The 18,155-nt window shown below is 40.7% G+C and overlaps 1 protein-coding gene across 11 annotated transcripts in view; it reads left to right on the top strand.

Moving 5' to 3' along the window:
• The first annotated feature begins 909 nt into the window (after positions 1-909).
• The window catches only part of CDON (cell adhesion associated, oncogene regulated), a 103,350-nt gene continuing 86,104 nt past the window's right edge, over positions 910-18,155 (top strand). For 2 of the 11 annotated variants that reach the window (XM_082340989.1, XM_082340998.1), the window contains exon 1: positions 911-1,315. The gene's annotated coding sequence lies outside the window, so the exon portion shown is untranslated. Of the gene's footprint in view, positions 1,316-3,032; positions 3,176-4,439; positions 4,667-6,909; positions 8,297-8,344; positions 9,129-18,155 lie in introns of those variants that run through there. The other 9 variants (XM_082340991.1, XM_082340995.1, XM_082340997.1 and 6 more) reach the window with 9 other exon arrangements.

The raw sequence follows: 18,155 nt of genomic DNA, 5'->3' as shown, positions 1-18,155 counted from the left end.
ATTAGAGCACTTTCTGTAGTTAAATAGTAAGTAAAGATGATGATGGTTAAAAAATTAACTGCTAATAATAATAATTATTACTATTATTAGTAGTAGTATATAGAAGTCACAGTTCCCAAATGTCCATGCAATGGCAGGTGCTTTCCGCTAAGTATCATATTTATGCTTCACAACAACCTTTTAAACAGAAATTATTTCCCCCTTTTTCTGTTTGAACAACTGAAATTCAGTGAGATCAGATCACTTGGGGCACGTCCAAAGGACGAGTTGGGAAGACTCTGGGGCCAAAGGCCGTGCTGGTTGCACCAGGCGACACTGAGCCTCTCCTAGTCTCTGAGAAGTTTTGTTACCTGCCTGTGTGTATGTGAATGCAGGGCGGGTGTGATGGGAATCAGAGGAAACTGCCTAAGAATCTAAACACTGAAAGTGGCTTAAAAGCGAAGGTACCAAAAGCGGCGGGAAGCTGGAACCATGAAGCAGATACTAGGTACGAGCCAAGAGAATGGACGGACCGCCTGGCTTCGCACACTGCTTAGGTGGAGGGGCGAGGGGCCGGGCCTGGGCGGGGAAACAGGGGAACGTGTAGACCAGTAGTGGACCCGCCCCAAACGCCGCCTCTCCCGGGGAAGTAGAGGTGAGGGGAAAGGGAATGAAGGCATTATGGGAAACTCCGGGAATTGCTAAGGCAGCTCATCCTCACCCAGCCTAAACCAAAGCAGAGACTGACTTCTCCTTTCCTGGGGGAGCTCTCTAGGAGAGCAAGCGGGAGAGGGACTGGGAGAAGGGCCTGCACGGAGCGCCCCCCCCTGCACGTTGGTACGGCCCATCCCCCCCTCCACGCCGCTGATCTGGCAGGCTGCGCGCGCACCCTCCGGCGGGGCGCGGGCCGTCGGGGAGCTGCGGCCTCCGCGGCCGGGTTCCCTCCTCCAGCTCCTCGCGTGCTCCTCGCTGGCCCAGCGCCCGCCGGGTTACGCGCCCGCGCGCCTTGGAGGGGAGGAGCGCGGCCGCGGGGGCGCGCCCCGGTGACTCCGCCCCCCCCACCCCGGGCTCCCCTCCCCTGAGTCCCGGGTGCCCGGCTCGCGCTGCTTGGCGCGAGGAGACTGGGACCCCGCGCCGCCCGCCCCCACGCCCCCGCCCCGGCGTGCGAGGCGCCGCGCCCTCCCGCTGCCCTGCCCGGTGCATGGAGGGGCCCGTTCGGATCGCAGCCGCCGCTGCCGCCGTAGCCGCCGCCAGCGCGCGGGGGATGACCTGGGGGTGGCTTTCGGAGCCGGCTGCCGCGCAGGAGGTCTGGGGGCTTAGCCAGCCCTGCTGAGAGGTGCGGGGGTGGGGTCCCACCTAAGGGTGGACGGGAGGGGTGGCCTGGGGACACCGGGCTTGGGCGCCACGAGGCTTGGGAGCTGGAGGTCCGGGGGCGGGCTGGCCGGAGTGCCCGGGAGGGCGTGGGGGTCCAGGCTGCGTGCGGGGTCTGGGGAGGGCAGCTGACGGATGCGCAGTGGGGAGCGCCTACGCCCCCCGTCCTCGGGAACTCTGAGCCACCTCGTGGGAGGAGGCGGGGTGAGGTGTCAGTGACACGATTAAACCTCTTTGACAATGATCCGCTGGGGCAGGTGAGATGCAGCATAGCGGGGAGCACGGGGCGCCGGCACGTTTTCCCAAGGGAGCGGGGTCCCTCGCCTCTCTCAACCTCCATCCCCGCAGAGCGCCCGCGAGAGACAGTGATTTATGTGTAGGGAGAATCAAGAGAAATTTCCTGCGCAATGTATCTTTGCCTTCACAGACTCAGTGACTTCCCAGCCCCAGGGAGCGTATTTTTCCTTCTCCTCTGTATAGCTTTCTGTGGATTGCATTATCATTTGCTAAATACATTACAGCTCGCTATTTATTTCACTCTGCAGCTTCCAGACCTTTGTTGCATTCTCTCCACATCTAGGAATTTCAGTAATAAATCACCGAGGGGGCTAGAGAGGCTCTCTCGCCTTTCCCTTCATTGTTCTCCCAACCCCACCAAATCAGGTGGAAGGCTTTCCAAAAGGAGCTTTCTCCAGAATGCCTGCCTTTCCCAGTCCGGACTCCAGAGGGTGGCAGGTGCCTTAAGGGCAGGCTGCTTTCCAGTTGAGATCTAGAATTGAGGGAACCTCATTAGCAGAACCTCTGTGTCCTGAATCAGACACCTTGAGAAACAGAAGATAGGTCTAAAAGGTAACATGAGATTTAGTCTCAGGCCAGTGGCCAGTAAAGATGAAAGAGGCCAGTTCTGATTCCATGCCTCACTGATGCCACAACCCGCAGACTCTCCAGCTGACTTTTGGAATACCTAGTGGGCAGTGTCTGCTAGGAGAGGGTGGGGAAGGGGCTGGAGAATGAAATGGATTTATTCTCAGTATAATTCTAGACGTTTTATTACATTTCATAACTCATTTTTTGGGAGTAGTCTATTTTAGCTGAAAATGCGGGGGTAGTTCAACTTTTAGGACAAGATGAAAGAAAACTCCAGAAAACTGGAAAATTTAAGTTAGTGCTTAACTAGAAAGCATTCTTAGGAACCCAGAGAGGCACCAAATACTGTAGTTTCTGTTTTGCACATGTTGAAATGAACTGCCTCATACTTGAAGTTACATGAGAAGGATGGAGAAAAACTGTTTCATTTTGTAAAGACGTGCCCTGGGTGTGTGTTTGGCAGTGTGTGGAGCAGACACATTTATATTTCTATAAAAAACACACAAGTGTATATTGTTTAACTTTCATGCAAAAACTCGGATATAGTATTGGGGAAATCTGTCTTCATTTGAATAGTTCAGTCAACCGGGAAAATCAGTTACTAGAGGTACTGTGCTGTTGTTTGTGTAGTAACTCACTTGCGATGCTTTGATTGATTGCCGTGGTTCTCATCAACCTCCTCTTCTGTGGAAAGTACTTAAACAGCTCTGACTCTCAAGCTGGGAAGTACAGAGAACCCTTAGGACTTGGAGCATACTGATCTAGCTTGTGTAAGTTGGCTTCTAAGTCAATGTTACTCCTTGCCTTTTTTGCAGGTGGTTTGACTGTGCATGGGAGGAATTAAGTTCATTTTAAGATAGGACTTCCCCCACCTCTGCCCCCATCTGCAAGGTGTATATAAAGAGGAAGGCTTTATGTTGGATTAAGGACTTCTGCCACAGGGCTGGGCTCTAAAAAGGTCAGGTAAAACCTGTTGACTAGCTCTTGTGCCTTCTTCTTATTTTTCCTCTCTGCCTGTGTGCTTTCATGACTTTCTGGATGATTTCATTTATGGTTTTGTCAAAATGTAAGTTGAAGTAAAATGTGTCTTCTCTAGAAATGTTTCTTATGCAGGCATTTAGACTAAAAATTGGTATTGTTTCTAAGTAAAATCCTGGAGAAATGCTTTCAGGAATTAACCATTATTGTAGTGAAATCAGGCTGGAGATAGGAAATTAAAAATAATTAAGTGAAAAATCTGTTATTTTAAACACATCGTTACGTTAGCCATTGCCTTGTGATTAACATTTGTACTATGTAGGAGTGCGGATAAGGCAACACATCGCAAGAGAAGGTGAGCTGTCTAGAGATAGTCTTTCTTTAGATATATGATCTTACTACTTAATAGAAACTAATTAGAAAGGGAGTTTGGTTGGAGTCTGGTTGCTAAATAGATTGCTCTGAAGGACTTGATTTTACTGTGGTTTTTGATGGGTGCATTTTTCAAGAAATTTTGTTAATTTGAATTAGAGAATGCTTTATTGTTTTTATTGAATTTTTATATTGTATGTAGACATTTCATTGATTTATAAACATTACATTTATAAATTTTTGTTGTATATATGGTACTAACTCATTTTCAAGAGAATGGGGAGGAGGGCTTTACTTGATTCCTTCAATTGCAATTAAGAGATGGTATATGGAATATACTTAATGTTACTTTAAAAATATTGCATTACAATTAAATGAAAAACTGGTTGTTGGTTTTTTTTGTTTTTGTTTTTTTTTTTTAATCCTTCAAGTTTTCCCTCATTGTTTGTGCTCTTTCCCCCATTGTCAGGCTTAAAACATACAGTATCATTGTCATCTGTCCCCTGAATAATGGTCCTGAGGTGATATTATTAATGTGGCTTTTTAAAATCAAACTAATTATACTTGCCTAAAAGAGCCACATGTGTGTGATTCTAGCTGCCTGGTGCCTTTTGAGAGCCCTGGAGACAAGCTAGTGAATAGAGCTGAAAATTCATTCTGTATTTGATTAAATGGAACAGACTTGCTGCTCCTTACCCCAGCAGGGGCGATGAGATCTCTTGATCCCCGAAGCGGCTCCAAGACCCTGGGAATTCCATTAGCGAGCACCTGAGGAATTTCTGCCCTGCAGTGCCTTTTTTGTATGTGTGTATGTGCGTGTGTGGAAAGGGAGGGGAGCCGAGTGGTGAGGCGGGCGGGGGGGCGGAGAGAGGCTACATTAGAAGACTCCATATGTTAGCAGATCAAAAATCAAGACAGGACTTAACAGCTTATCTTGTAAGAGAAGAGCCCAACCCAAAGGCAGATTGCTGGTCAGGACTTTCTTCCAAGCACGACCGTGGTGATGTGTCTTTACCCTGAAGTGCACGCCGCTGTAAGTACAGAAAGTCACTTTTCCGCTTTGCCTCCGAAGCACAAGCATATACACGTTGCAGACTTGGTAAGTTTTTTCTGAATGATCTTTTGATAAATATGTAAAATCGTGTTACAGTTTGGTCTTGCCTGTAAGGGCTGCTTTTATTGTTTTAATAACTTTTCAACCGAGAGCAAAATCAACCTTTTCTGTGAAGCAAAGTATTTTGCAGAGATGAAATGCTTGTGTGAATAGGCATATTTGAGTTTGCTCTTTTGTTTTTATATGACTTTTCTTGTGTTTTTGTAACATTATTACAGAATTTAAATTCATTTAGGGTCTCTCTCTTTTCTGTTGTCTTTTGAAGAATTCTTTCTGATTGCTAGTATTTTTTAAGGCATCGCTTTGCAGACTTGCCAGCAGCCGTGCGTAAATGAAAATATATTTACCAGAAATATTCTGTAAAATCTTTGGAGCAAGATTTTTGAGAAGCATCAGCGTGTCTTCCTCTCCCTGCCCCACCTCCCCTGCCCCTGAATCATTTTTGGATACAGACATTCTTCAGAATATGAGCCCAGTTTGATTCTTGTGTACTTTTCAAGGAAGAGCAGTTCTGAGTCTTGGATCGTCTAGTTAATTGATTTTCCTCTTCTGAGAATAGTTAAAAATGAATGTGCATTCCAGTGCTTGTAGTTTTCAACTAGTGCAGAGTGCAATAGCCTATTTGATGGTTAATTTGATGTATTTTGTTTCTGATTAAAATCATGCTGTGTGTCGCAATTCTCTCCATCCTATTCCCGTGTAGTCCTCTACCGAATTCTCCTTACAATACTAAGTGTTTATAAAATAAAGAAGCCTTTTAGAGAATATTTAATTTTTTTCCCACCTTCATCCTGGGCTTGCCTTCTAGTAGTATGGCCAGATTGAAAGAACTCTGGAATGAATGGGAGTAAACACTAAAGTTAGCACTGGGCCTGTCTCGGTTCACAGTTGTTCAGGCACTTTGCTGTGTGATGTATTTTGATGGCCAGAGATAACAAAAAACTACCCCAAAGCACATTTTGTTCTGCTACGTATCAGTTGGAATGTGAGTCAGGACTTCAGTTCTTGAGAACCAGTGATGTGCTTTTAACCATAGAATTAAGGAACTGTGAAGTTCCTTACATCTTACTTGAGAGGGGGAAAAACACACAGGTTATGTTACTGAACTTAGTTATATTCTGCTTACGTTTTGTTACAAAATTTTTATATTGCCCTAATATAAACATATAGCTTGCTTTTCAGCTTTTCTTGACATAGATTAGCTCATCTCTTTTTATTTGTGTGAGCTGGGGCAGTGATCTTGACCTAAGCCTTGGGTTCCTCATCGCTGAAATGAGTATAATAACCATAGTATCTGTTACCCCTGTTGTGTGGATTACATGAGATACTGAAAGTAAAGTGCTTGGCATATTACAAAACCTCTATGAATGCTAGCTGCTGCTATTTTAAGTAACTCCTCCTGTACATGTTAGTCTGTTACTTTGATCCAGAAATGATTTCTTTTGAAGATTAAATAATGAGGAATTCTCTGAAGTTAGTAATAGTGTGGGCACGTGGAACTGCTATAGTTTCAGTACGCTACAGTTTTCTTCCTTTTGCAATTGAAACTTAAAAGGCACTTGGAAACAATATGTTGCAATTTTTTTCCTGATTGAGGTATAATAGAAAAAGGTACACAAGTGTACAGTTAATGTATACTCAGTGAACAGCCAGATGAAGTGTGATATATGCACATGTGTGGTAACCGTTAGCCAGATCAAGATGTAGAACATTTCCTTCATTGTGGAAGGCTCCCTGGTGCCCCTTCCCAGACTAGCCCACCACGCCCAGCAGACGACAAGCATTTGGACTAGTCTCACCATACATGAGTTTTGCCTGTTCCCGAACTTTATAAAAATAGCCTCATACGATAAATACTCTTTTATATCTGGTTTCTCGCACTGCTCGTTATGTCCGAGATCCATCTCTGTTACAGTGTACGGTAGGAATGTATGCTTTTAAAATTGTTTTAGCATCTTTTGCCTGTTTTGAAATTCATAGTAGTTCATTTTGTCGGCACATTGGGTATGTGGTCATTGAGAAAACAAGAAAATAACAACATTTCTTCCTAAATTATTAGAAAATCAGATCCCAGTCACTATCTTAGAAGAATAACCATGACCTTCTGTTTATACATAAAGTTGGGTTGAAGGTAATATAATCACCTTCAGTGACAGTTCCATAAACCAAATCTTTTGATAACTGCCTTCATTTTGTGTGTGTGTGTGTGTGTGTGTGTGTGTGTGTGTGTGTGTGTGTGTGTTTAGAAGCGAAGGGAGGGAGCCTCAAAAGAGAGAAGGACCATCTAAGGTAGCTTATAACCTTCATGCTTAGGATTTAATACTTAGAATGGTACAGAAGTAACCACTAGCTCAGCAATAAGTGTAATATTCCCTAAGAAGAAAACAAAACAACACAGTGTGTTCTGGAAAAAAAAAAAAAATCCACCAATAATGGGAGAAAATGGAGCAAGGATGTTGTTATACTACAGGAAAATTTTGAGGAGTAGGACCTTACATTTATATCAGGAAGAAGAATTTTGGCTACTAACTTTCTGAACAGTTGCTGTCAGGCTGTGCTTATATGTTTGGAATTTCTGTTTGTATTGTTGGGGTTCCCTAATGTGCTAAATAAAATTTATTTCACTAAACAATGAAACAAGAATACAAGGTGATATTGATGAATCAGAAGTGTGTTTTTTGTTTTTCATTTTGAAAGGGGCTGCGGTTGAGGTTAATAACTTGCCATCATCATATTTCTGTTCTTGGAAATGTTGATGAAGGATTTTCTGGATGTTCTGCTTGAACACAAGCCACTTCTCTCGTCGGAGACATTGTCTTTTTCAGCATTTGTAATTTTATTAAATCTTATTATTCATAGCTCCTTGACACAAGGTCATTCTTCACATGCAGCCATGTGTAGGGTGTGTTCCTCTGGACTCCAGAGGGGGCAAGTTGTCCCCTTTTCTCCTAATTCAGAGCACCAGGGGCCAAGACTTCAATGGGGGTGGGAGGGGTGAAAGAGTAATATGAGATTCATCTTTTGTCCCAGAGGGGCACTCCAAAGATGCAGGTTTTGTTTCAAAAGAAGGAAGAACTGTTGACAAATAAAGCTGCCTCATGTTTGGAAAATGCTCCTTTGAAGGGGCATGAGCTCCTTATTACTAGATGTGTTGTAGTGGCATTTGCAAAAGATGGTGCGGTAAGAATCTCTTCCTTGGGTGAGAGTTGGGACCACGTGACCTCCAAGGGCCTTTGCCTTTTGAGTCCTCTAAACAGGCTCTTATGGGGGAGCTGTGCTACTTAACCACCACATACAGTAGTCCCCCCTTATCCCAGGCTTCACTTGCTGCAGTTTCATTCTCCTGAGGTCAACTGCAGTCCAAAAACATTAAACGGAAAGTTCCAGAAAGAAATGATTTATAAGTTTTAAGTTGTGCACTGTTCTCAGTAGTGTAATGAAATCCCGTGCCATCCCTCCCGAGATCCCCAAACCCTCAACATCGTTCTGCTCCTGACATCCAGCCATTCACTTCGTCATGGCTCGATGATCCTGCTGACGTATCATCAGAAGGTCAATAGTAGCCTAACGCTACGTCACAATGTGGACGTCACTCACCTCACTTCATCTCATCCGGTGGGTGTTTTGTCATCTCACAGTATCATCATCATCATAAGAAGGGTGATTACAGTACAATGAGATATTTTGAGAGAGAGAGACCACATTCATGCAACTTTTATTACAGCATATTGTTAAAATTGTTTTATTATTATTGTTACTCTCTTACTGTGCCTAATTTATAAATTAAACTTTATCGCAGATATGTATGTGTTGGAAAAAACATAGTATAAATAGGGTTCAGTACTACCCACAGCTTCAGACATCCACTGGGGGTCTCGGAATGCATCCGCTGTGGCTAAGGGGGGGACTACCGTACCTAATTTTGGAGGGAGAAAATGTGTAAAAAAAGTTCCAAACGACCACTGGATAAATAAATTTTCTCAAATTTTCCCTAGTTTAAAGTTGAGGAATGCCTCTTCTTGTTGACCTTTTTCACGTTAAATGTAATTTAGTTTATCACTAACAAGTAAATGTCAAATATTCTTTCTTTTTTACTTAAAGAGAGAACAGGGACCTTTCCAATATTCTATCAGTATCAGAAGTGAAAACACTTTACAAGTATAGTATTTGCTAGCTTTTTAGGTAGGTACACACCTGAATTTACTTGAAGCCCGTCTGTTGGCCGAGTTATTTATGCACTCCTACAGCAAATTATATGTAAAGTAAAAATTAATAAATGTATCTCTTGTCTCTCTACCTTCTCTCCTCCACCCCAATTTTTCCACACTTGAATTTCAAGAGAGAAATAACTCACGGGGGGGAGAAAGGCTGATATGAGTGACTTATCCAAGCAACAAAGCTGTATTCAGGATCTTTTCTGGAGTCCATAGTTATTTACTATAACCAGGTACACATCTTGTGTCTTTAGATATATGTTAATAATTTATGTTAATAATTGCTATTTAGAATGATTGAAGGGAGCATAGAATCCTGAATCACCAAAATAATATTTTGTCTATTTTATGAAGCAGGAAAGTATAATGAGTTTTGTCTCCTTTGTATTGATGTATACCCATACAACCGTCTGAAGCCTCTTGTTACCTCTAAGTGGCTCTCTCTTTTCTCTGTCACCATTACCTTACCCTTCCAACTTCCTTTTCGAATTTTGGGAAGGGGATCAGAGAAGATGAGACAAAATGTGAGACAAAAGAAATATCTTCGTGACTCCTTATTAAACTGCTGCCACCTCACCTCCCTTGTCTCCACTCTTGGTTTTCCCCACTTCCACATCATACATTTTTCTACATTTTGTCAGAGTAATGATCTTCCAAAAACATAAAACTGATCGTGTGACTGCTCTCCTTAACATCAGTTTCTTCAAAGGCCCTGACTCCCTTATTAAAACCCAGGTCTTTAGTAGGGCACACAGGGGTCTTTACCTACCTGGTGCTTCTGCCATCCTCCACCTACCTTGCATTCCTTGAATATACCTTGCTTTTTCTCTTGCAGGCTGGGAACATGTCTCTCGTGGTGCTGATGTTGTGTCATCATTTTGTGTGTGTCTGTCTCATCCTTATCTTAATCCCTAAGGACAGACAATGTGATTTTCCCTTGTATGTATCCCCTCTCACCCCTTCCCTTGCACTATACCTAACAAATACTAAACCCAAATGTCCCGAACGTATGAGTCCTAAAGCAGTGCTTCTCAAACTTTAATGTGCATTTGAATTTCTTGGGGCGGGGGTGGGGGGGATGTTAAAATGCAGATTTTGATTTCGTAGGTTGTGGGTGAATCCCAAGAGTCTCCCTTTCAAACAAGATTCCAAATCATGTTGATGACACTGGGTGGACCACACTGAGTAGCGAGATGCTAAACTGTCATCTCTAGACCCATGAATTATTTCAACACACAATTCTGCTCTTATAAAGCAGAAACTAACACACCATTGTAAAGCAATTATACTCCAATAAAGATGTTAAAAAAAAAATCCAATGAAATCAGTGACTCTGCATGTCAAGTTCAGGCGTATCACAGCTTCAAGTAATGAAGGTTAAAAAAGCTTTAGATAAAAAAATAGTTAAATATTGAAGATACTAGGACATCTATTGTCACATTATTACTGGAATGCTGGCCAAACATCTTACATATTTAAAATGCATATTTTCATTCTGTGCTACATTAGTTTCTGCCCAGAGAGCTGATGTCATGTTTTGTCTGTTTTTTAAATATGCAGTATTAGAGAAGTTTTCCTGGATATCTAGGTATTAAAAAGTACATTCTGCCTTCTGTCTCTTGCCAGGGAAATTTTTGACAGTTATTGGCTTTTTAGGTATCAGAATAACAGTAATTAGTATTTTCTATTTTACTATCATTTGAAGTCTGTTTAGTGAGTAATTGTACACACTGCCGGATTGGAGGTGAAATTGGCAAGGGGGATGAATGTCTAATGGATAAAATACTACTTTTATCAGGCCGTGAAATTACTGTAGTGACATCAGAATTTGGCAGCCTCTTTTATTACAATAAAAAGAAAAATAGCATCCTAAGCTAAGGATAAGATTTTTCTTGCCCATTTATTTTGGCTTATTTTCATGGTTTTGGCCTCAGGGCGTGTGTGCAGCAAAATAGCACAGTGAATAACAGGCAATAAGAAGGAGTGAACATAGTTTCAGCTGGAACAGATGTACTGTTTAATCACTCATCTCTATTTCAGTAGACTTCCTCCCAGATTGGTGAATATGAGGTTGTGAGAGTGGGTGTGAGGAATTCCCATCTATGAAGTGGAGTTAAGCTTCATTATTTGGGTTGGTGTTACATAGCTTGCAATATATTGAAAACGTTTGTTAATTGGCTGTTAAAATGGTCATGTGAGGGGGAATGTCTAAATGTGATTATGAATGGGGTTGTACAGTTTTGTAGGAAAGGTGCTATTTATTCTTCTTTATAAACGCCAGTAAAGTAACATCGTTTGATTTAAACTAGTGTTTCCTTCTGGCCTGTTCACTCCTGTTGTGAAATTAGGCTAATCAGGCTTTTAGATATTGCTGTGATTTAATGACAACTCATGCACCAGGATTTCAATTTGGTTTCCATGCATCTGAGCAGTTGTTCCAGTAGATCTTGGGACTGCTAAATCCTGAGAAGATATTTTTATGATTCTTAATAGATTATTAAAACTCCTGAGTAGAACCACACTGGTCTTACCATTGTGTTGTGCCCATAATTTACCTTTTGGGTTCTTCTTACTGTGATCACTTTTTAAAACAAGGCCATTTTATTGTTTCTTCCATTAAGTCTTGGATGTTCTTCCAAAATGAAATTTTAAGATTTGTTCTGCAGTAAGGAGGATTATAGTACTGATGGGTTAAAGTAGCTTTTAAACCTAATTCTGCATATTTACTTCAACTGAAGAACATATTTTCAAGTCATATTATGATCTGATTAGAATTGGTTCTGATCGCTAAATCGTTTCTTTTGATTTCTATTTATTGACTATCAGGCACACTTCCTTTACTATGGTTGAGTCCTTTTTGAGATTAAAACAAATACAAAAAGATCAAACTTCTACCCTGAGTTCCTAATTCCAAGCTCTAGTCATTAAGTTATTCATGTTTTGACTGTAGACCTATATAAGCTCTTTCATATAATTTTCATCATACATTTTAGAGCTAAAGATTTTTTTTTAACCCCATGGCTAACTAAAGCCAATTTTGAGTCATTCTAAGTTGGGTTGTTAACTGTGGTCTCCTATTAGGTTAGGAAACGAAATTGTCATTATTTGTTATTTCTTTTGTGTTTAAGGATGCATTTTAAAAGAGCTATTGTCACAGTGGTTAGGTCTTAAAATAATTACACATTTGTCACTGTGACAGCAGCCGCGGTGGGGTTTTTAATCATACAGTACAGCTTGTGCAGAGATTTGATATTTTTTGCAGCATCAAATAAATTTTAGCTCAGGGATTTGAATAGATACATCTTAATAATGTTAATAAGAGTCTTATATCTAACTCCCAAAGTGGGTTTCTAAATGTGAGCCTAGGAAGTCCAGGCTATATCCCACCCCACAGGAAAATAACAGTAGAAATTGTTTTAAAGAAAAATTGTCAGTGTTTTACTTCTTTTGGGATTTCTCTTCCAGATAGGTAGATTATTAGGAAAAAGATAAGGAAACGATTGGCCTTGTAGAACAAAGACTTTAACCCTTGATCAGATCCATGTTTTCTCAGCTGGGTGTTGTACACATACACAGAATACTTAATTAGTTGTGATTGTAGATGTCAGCTGGTCATGGAATCAAATTAACAGGCACCACATATTAAACTCCCGAGGCCTTCAACGACTAAGAATGAGAGACTTGAGTTTTGAGTTTTTCATTTGTGCAATTAAGAATTTTTTCCCCCTTCATGTTGGAATGTGAGTTTTCTGGAAAAAGAATCCCTTCGCTTGACATTTCCTAGGCAAACAGAGTCCCCACTCGCTTGTAAAAGTCCTTTCTAATTTACTGAGAAATACTAGCATCTTTTGTGCCTGATTCACCTAGAGGGACTGTACTACAGGTGTACTTGGGCAATTTAACGATAAATAATATGGTGACAAAGGAGTGAAGTATTGCTTAGGCAAAGCAGGGCCCTTGTCTGTTTGAGTGCCCTGCAGACTTATCAGAATGATGCTTCCAGAGGATTGGGAAAGGAAAGACTGTCCTGTCTGTCATTGCATGCACAGACAGGCACAGAAGGAACCAGGACCCTCCCCATGCTCACTCGGCTCCTAGCTGAGGAGTTGCTAGTTCAGTTACAACTCCTGTCTTGCGGTTCTTTTTATTCCATATATGAAATAATTTTCTCCTATCCTTTATTTCTTTTTAAATTTTATTTATTTATTTATTTTTATTTTTGGCTGCGTTGGGTCTTCGTTGCTGTGCGCGGGCTTTCTCTAGTTGCGGCGAGTGGGGGCTACTCTTTGTTGCAGTGGGTGCTCATTGTGGTGGCTTCTCTTGTCGCGGAGCAAAGGATCTAGGTGCGCAGGCTTCAGTAGTTGCAGCACGCGGGCTCAGTAGTTGTGGCTCACGGGCTTAGTTACTCTGCGGCATGTGGGATCCTCCCGGACCAGGGCACGAACCCGTGTCCCCTGCATTGGCAGGCGGATTCCCAACCACTGCGCCACCAGGGAAGCCCTCCTATCCTTTATTTCTAATTGTCATCATTTCTTAAATAATATTATAGAGTCCTTTGTACTTTGCAGAGTGTTTTACAAGTTTTTTTTTTCTGTTTACAATAATGTATGAGATGGTAAAATTTTCATGAGAATGGAAATCATGAAGACAATAATGATCGAGCATTGGTTTCACGTACAAGAGTTTTATTGTAGTTCAAAGTTGGGTGATCTTTAAAATATCTCTGCCTAATATTTGAAACTATAGTCTTTCTTTTTAAGCTTTTTTTAAAGTATCTATTTATTTAATGGCTGCATTGGTTCTTAGTTGCAGCACGCGGGATCTTTCGTTGAGGCGCACGGGTTCTTCGTTGCAGTGTGAGGGCTTCTCTCTAGTTGTGGCCTGCGGGCTTAGTTGCCCTGTGGCATGTGGGATCTTAGTTCCCTGACCAGCTATTGAACTGGTGTCCCCTGCATTGCAAGATGGATTCTTAACACTGGACCACCAGGGAAGTCCCTTTCTTTTTAAAGCTTAAGTTATAATTGCACATTCTTAAATTCTAAGGTTTTTGGTTTTGACCACATCGCGTGGCTTGTGGGATCTTAGTTCTACCACCAGGGATAGAACCCAAGTCCAGAACAGTGAAAGCACCGAGTCCTAACCACTGGACCACCAGGGAATTCCCTGTTTTGTTTTGTTTTGTTTTTGTCTTTGACATTTGTAAACCACAAACTCTGCATTCTAGATTCTATTGACCTAATGGAAGATATTGAGATAGTGAAGTGAATTTTGCCCAAGGTAAAATTGACTCCCAGATGTCTTGTATTTTTAAACTCTTTCCTCTTTAAAGAGGTCTCTTCGTTTTTTTCTAGCCACAGGGATCCTTGCTTTCTAACACATATCTTTAAGGCTGGTACTTGATACTTAGAAATTCTTTAATAGTATATTCCAGCTGAAAGTGAAGTTTGAAAGCCCTTTCGAATTGTATGACAGTAAGGAAAATAGCAAAGGGGGCTTTTTAGAAGTAAATCTCATTTTACATTTGTGTCTTTGCTCGTGGAATAAATATAAAATCAAATTGAACGCACTTTCTCTTAACATTTGTTCCATGGTGCCCCTGTGTCCAAAGCGTGACAGATGATGTCAGCACTTAATCTGACTTTCTTGGGTATGTTAGAAAATGAATACAAGCTTTGCAACTTTAAGTGATTCCTCTAGTATCGCTTTTGTCAATGGTTAGCTATTTCTTTTTCATTTTATATCATTGTATCATATTGGCTACAACAAATGTTAGTGCTACAGCATTTAAAGATAGCTCATGTGTTCTTTCAGTGTAGATCAAAATACTCATTAGCTGTTTAATGAGATAGTTTAAGAGTAGTTTTGATGACCAGGTTGAGAAGGAAAGAAAGAAAAATAATATTCTTAAAGGCAAATCTTGCCCCTCCTCTTGGGCCGGAGTGAAGGCTGAGTTGTAAGAGTGCAGAGTCCAGCGCCCAGTAAGAGGTGTGAGGCTGTTTATTTTCACTCTGGAGTTGTATATACTACAGAAGGAAAACTCTGGCCTTGCTTAACCTAAGCAAGTCATTACTTATCTACGATCTGGCAAGCAATTTGATTAAGGTTGACACAGCTCATATAATATCAGAGCCAGGCTCTCTTGATGATTGATGAGGCTTGTCTGTAAGTTTTTTTTTTTTTTTTTTGAAAGGAGAAAAACAGAACAAGAATGAATACTGTTCAGATCTCTAATTGCCACGTATAAGCCAAGTCTATAATGTAGTTTTATCTGTAGTGGTTAATATGTATTAATTTGTATGCTATTTTTAATGTTATAATTAAATGGCTTTAAAATAATATTTTTAGGTCAGCAGGTTAATTTAGCTTCTACAGGATTAAATTCTTGAAATTTTAGAGATCTTGCTTCATATCGTAACATCTTTCTTATGGTTTTATTTGATGTTATATATTCTTTTTTTAAAAATTTATTTTAAATTTATTTATTTTTTTGGCTGCGTCGGGTCTTAGTTGCGGCTCGTGGGATCTTTGTTGCGGCGTGCAGGCTTCTCTCTAGTTGAGGCATGCGGGCTCAGTAGTTGTGGCGTGTGGGCTTAGTTGCCCTGTGGCATGTGGGATCTTTGTTCCCTGACCAGGGATCGAACCCGTGTCCCCTGTGGAATTCTTAACCACTGGACCTCCAGGGAGGTCCCAGATGTTATATATTCTTTAGTGGAATTTTTAACCTGTAAGGAGTTTTCCTCTTTATTTTCTAATGAAATTGAGTTATTTGTAAATCTTTGGCTTTAACCTAAGGCATTTCAACCCCCTGCTTTCTCACTATACAATCATGATTTGGACACTTGTAATATCATATCATTGAGTGTTGCTGCTGACCTTTGCTACGTTATTTGTTCGTTATCTCATTCTCATTACCAACAGATAGATTCTGTGTGTGACTGGAATGTGCCAGATGTTCTTGGCAACACTTTAAATCATTAGTCTACATATAGTGCTGTGTCCAACCAAAGAAGATCATTTCTTGTTTTTTTATCATTCATATGCTACTTAGTAGAAATGGGTATAGGACCAGAAGAACTCTCTCCGCCTTATTTTAAGTAAATTGAGCATAAGGAATTTCCAGATTAGTGAAACGATTGAGTTGAGAATGAATTAGTTTTCTGTAAATGGATTTTCTTAATCTGGGAGTTTTCAGGCTGTGGATCATACAGGTTTAGACTGGGGTAAACTCTGGAGTCAGAGTGCCTGGCGTCAAAGCCAGACTCCACCGTCTTCTAGTGACATAGCCTCTGTGTGCCTTAGTTTCCTCATCTGTATAATGGGAATGGCACCTCATTAGGCTCTGGGATCACCTCAGTGAGTCCTCACAGAGTGATTGGCACTTGGTAGGTGCTTCTTGAATGTAAGCGGTTGCTGTTGCTGCTTCCATGGCTGTTAGGTCAGCGATAGTGACAAAATATTATTGCGATGTAGCTGAATTAGACACTGTCAAATGTAAAATGAGTAGGGATTAAACTCTGTGGGGCTCTAAGTGTGGGAATAAGGTAAAATTGATTATATGTTGTTGTTCTTGAGTTGGTTAGGACTTGGCTCCCATCACAGAGACTGGTTAGGTTAGGTGACTAATGTAATAGCTGATGGGGGAACCTTTGGATGAATTCCCATATCCCCAAACAGCTGAATACCATCTTAACTTTCTCGCCCTAAATTTCAATTTTGTTTCTTTGAGATCTCCCCTTTCTCCTTCTCATCTCCCTAGACTCAATAGAAACATACTTTAGTACCAGGAAAATAAAATTTATTTTTAGGTATGAGATGTACTTCATACCTAGACTTACTGACATAAGTTTGCTTTTCTTCTTAAAAGCAAGGGATATCTATTATTGGAACCCTTTGATAACTCTTCTTGATAATTTTCCACCGAAAGTACAAATGTTGCTATCTGTGGGAAATCCCAGTGCTTTCTAGAATTTTGATGTATATGTACTTAAATAATGAGTTTGACTCTTACGTCTGTTCTTCCAGTTTTCCTATTTTTCTCTTGGGCTTAGGTATGATCAGAGCAGATAAACACTTAACTGGGATTGGTAGCCTTGAAGACCACCAATAAAGTATCATTCCCACGTTGTTTCAAAAGAAGGAAAAGTATAGATATGGGATCATCAGATGCCAGTCTTTGACTTGGAGAAAGGCCAGTTCTGCGTACTGCCAGCTCCACCCCAGCCGCCCCCGGTGTGTTTCTCGCTGGCCAGGATAAGCCCTCAAGTGACTGTTGAAGACTGAGATTTAGCAGTGGAGGGGGATCCAAAGAATTGGAGCCAGGAGTTGTGGAATCAGAACATGACAAGTGGGGCTGCATGCACCCCTTTCCAGCTGACTGTTGGCTCTTTGTCCTGCAGTTCCTTTCTGTCATCAGCAGTGACAGTAATAATGCTTCAGGAAGGAGATGTTTGTCTTACTTTGTTGTTGTTGTTGTTGTTTTAAATATTTTTTAAGGAAATTTTTGAGAATTCATCTGTTTCTTCTACCCTACAGGTTGGCCTCATTATTGTATTTTTATCACTGGAATCTGGGTTTTCAGCACAGTAATTTTTGTAGCAATCATGAGCGTGTTTGCAGGAGAAAACATTGTACCGCAACTCTAAAATGCACAGATTTTTAAGATGTTCCATCTGGGGCCTATAAAGTAGAGAATAAAGCTTGGTTGAATTGCATTTATGAGTTTTCTTAAAGTAGTGGTCTTGGTGGCTATGGAATTGGGTAGCATTTACAAGATTCTTTTAAACTTTTTGATTTTGGGGAATGTGAATCTAGTATTTGAAACTATAATTCTTGTCCTGTCACACCCATTCTCAGTTGAGATTTGCAAAGATGTGTGTGATCAAGGAAATAGCTTTGCGTTTGATTAGTTAACATAATGTCTTAACCGAGATGATAATGTCCTATATTTTGCTAAAAAGGGGTAAACACTAAAACTTGAATAATGTGTGACTTCAAAGGGAAAAATTCTCATAAACCCCAATGTTGATGAAATAATTTTATTATGAATCTCATTTAATTATGTACAAATAAACTAGATGCAAACTTCTTATAAAACTAAATTTGCAAATTGTGACAAAACCAGTATAATTCAGAAATGTTAAATCTTAAAAAATTGATTTTTATGTTGTCAGTATTGAGTTTAATAGTAGGAAGATATTTTTGCTTATTTCATATTTCACGTGTCTGATTTGATTCTTTTTTTTAAAACATCTTTATTGGAG

This window comes from Balaenoptera borealis (assembly GCF_965194805.1).
Source record: "Balaenoptera borealis genome assembly, chromosome: 11".
Lineage (NCBI taxonomy): Eukaryota > Metazoa > Chordata > Mammalia > Artiodactyla > Balaenopteridae > Balaenoptera > Balaenoptera borealis.
Note: the sequence above shows the minus strand (reverse complement) of the source record. Positions and strands in the feature narration are given on the sequence as shown.